Source organism: Canis aureus, chromosome 6 (assembly GCF_053574225.1).
Source record: "Canis aureus isolate CA01 chromosome 6, VMU_Caureus_v.1.0, whole genome shotgun sequence".
Lineage (NCBI taxonomy): Eukaryota > Metazoa > Chordata > Mammalia > Carnivora > Canidae > Canis > Canis aureus.
In genome coordinates this window covers 5001-7500 of record NC_135616.1, presented here as the reverse complement: position 1 = coordinate 7500, position 2500 = coordinate 5001, and the positions used below count along the sequence as shown (strand labels likewise).

The 2500-nt window shown below is 80.2% G+C and overlaps 1 non-coding gene across 1 annotated transcript; it reads right to left on the bottom strand.

Moving 5' to 3' along the window:
• Window positions 1-986: 986 nt before the first annotated feature.
• On the bottom strand, window positions 987-1139 carry LOC144316602 (5.8S ribosomal RNA). Its single transcript, XR_013382544.1, has one exon. It is a non-coding gene; the product is annotated as a 5.8S ribosomal RNA (ribosomal RNA).
• Window positions 1140-2500: the final 1361 nt, after the last annotated feature.

Below are 2500 nucleotides of genomic sequence, written 5' to 3'. Positions count from 1 at the left end.
GGAGGGCGGGGGAGCCGCGCAGACGGAGGGGGCAGCCGGGGCGCGGGCGCCGCGCGGCGAGGGGAGAGGAGAGGGGGGGGCGCGGGCGCCGGCGGGCGGGCGGGCGGCGGGACGTCGTCGGGTCGCGGCGGTCGCCCCCGACCGCCGGCCCGCGACGCCCTCGCCCGCCGCCCCGCGCGACGACCCGGCCCCCACGCCTCCCTCTTCCTCGCGCGCGACGTCCCTCCCACGGCCGCGACCCTCCGCCCGCGTCGACCCCGACGCGACCCACCGCGGGCTCGGGGGAGCAACGGCGCGGCGCGGCCGCGACCCGGGGGGGGGCGGAAGCGCGCAGCGGCGGGCGGCGCCGCGGCGTCCCGCGGGCCGCCGCCGGGGCACGCAGCCCCGGGGCGCGGCCCGGCGCGAGCCGCCCCGACAGGGCGAAGGCCGGGGGTCGCCAGCGGGGAAGGGCGAGGGGAGGGGAGCGGAGGGGCGCCGCGGATCCCGGACGCGCGGCGGCGCGGGACCGCAACCACACACCCCCGCTCCTCCGCCCCAGACGCACGACCCGGGCGACCCCGTGGCCGCGTGCGGCGCGAGGGATCTCCCCCAGAGGGGACCGCGGCGGCGGCGGCAGCCGCCGCGGCCCTCCTCGGCGCGAGCTCTCGCCTCTCTCCTTTTCTCGCGGGCGGGCACCGCCTCTCACGTCACCCCCACATCCCCGCCCCACCGCCCGCCCCACCACGGCCCCGCCGCCGGCCCGGTCCCCGGCCCCCACGCACCGCACCACACCGCACCGCACGGGTGCGGGGGGCGGGCGCGGGCGGCCGGGACCGGGCGCGGCGGAAGGGCACGGGAGGGGAGCGGGGGAGGGAGGGAGGGAAGGAGGGAGGCACGCGGAGGCGGCCACCGCGTCTGCTCTTAGGGGGACGGAGGGCCCGGCAGACCGGGCCCTGCGAGGGAACCCCCAGCCGCGCCGCCACCAGGGGCGGCGATTGATCGCCAAGCGACGCTCAGACAGGCGTAGCCCCGGGAGGAACCCGGGGCCGCAAGTGCGTTCGAAGTGTCGATGATCAATGTGTCCTGCAATTCACATTAATTCTCGCAGCTAGCTGCGTTCTTCATCGACGCACGAGCCGAGTGATCCACCGCTAAGAGTCGTACGAGTTTCGAGCGGAGGGGAGAGCCCCCCTCCCTGGCACGGCACATCCCCGGAGGGCGCCTCTGGCCGGCCAGCAGAGACCACGAGATCAGACTCCGAGAAGGTCGGAAGGGTCGGACGAACGACGGGGCGTCCGGCCGCCGCCCCCGCCGCGCACGCGCGGGCGCGGGGGGCGAGCGAGGACAACCCCACAGGCGCCCAGGGGGTTCCCACCTGCCCCGCCCCACGCCACACCGGGGACGCGGGGGGGGGGCGGCCGCACGCGCACACGGACGCGGCACGACGGCCACCGGGCAGGGGGCGAGCCCCCTCCCGGCGGCCGCGTGGACCGGGCACGTGGCGTGGCGACCCCCCCCCGCACACCCCACGGGGTGGCGGGGACCGAGGCGGCGGAGTCTGGAGGAGGGGACTGACCCTCCCCACGGGCCCGACCGCCCCGACCCGAGGCGGACGGGCGACCCCCAAAGGGTCTTTAAACCTCCGCGCCGGGACGCGCTAGGTACCTGGACAGAGGGTGGGGGGGGACGGGCGAGGCGGGGCGCGGGGGAGCGAGGCCAAAGGCCGCCGCCGCCGCCCCGACGCCGATCCTCCCCCCGGCCGGCCGCGGCCGACACCGCCAAGCGAGGGGCGCGAGCCCCCCGACGCTGCCGGCCCGTGACGGACCAGGGCCCGGCGGGCGCCGCGACGCGGGCCCCGCCACCGCCCGACAGCCAGCCTCCCTCTCTCTCCCCGGTCTCTCCCCCGCCCCCAAAAGCCACCGGGGGCGGGGCCGGCCGGATCCCCTCGCTTCCGAGGAACACCCCCGGGAGCCACCACCTCGCCTCGCCTTAGGAGAAAACACCCGGCCGGCCGACCCCCGGCCCTCCCCACAACCGCGACCCGGGCCCCGCCTCGCCACGGAGGGCGGGGGGGGGCCCGCAGCGGGAAGCGGGGCGTGAGCGGGCAGGGCCAGGGGAGGGGGGCGGCGGGGGCGGCGACGGAGAAGGGGAGAGCCGGACCCGGGCCCCGAGGCCCCAGAGGCCCCAGAGGCCCCAGAGGCGGGGGGTGGGCCGGGGTGGGAGAGGGAGAGGCGACGAGCGGGAGGGCGGAGATGGCGCGGACGCCCGCCTGACCGGAGGACCGTCCAGGGCGGGCGGCGGGAGGCGCGCGCCGGGCGGCGGGCGCCCCCGCGCGAGCCGACGCTCCCCCCCCCCCCGCAGGAGGAGGAGGACGACGACGACACCGCGGAGGGCACCGCCGCCGCGTCGCACGCGTCCCGAGACGCGCCGAGGGCACCCCCGTGCGGGGCGACGCGGCGACCGGGGAACGACCGGCGCCGGAAGGCGAAAGGCGGGCCGCGGAAGGGAGGGGGGCCCCGGA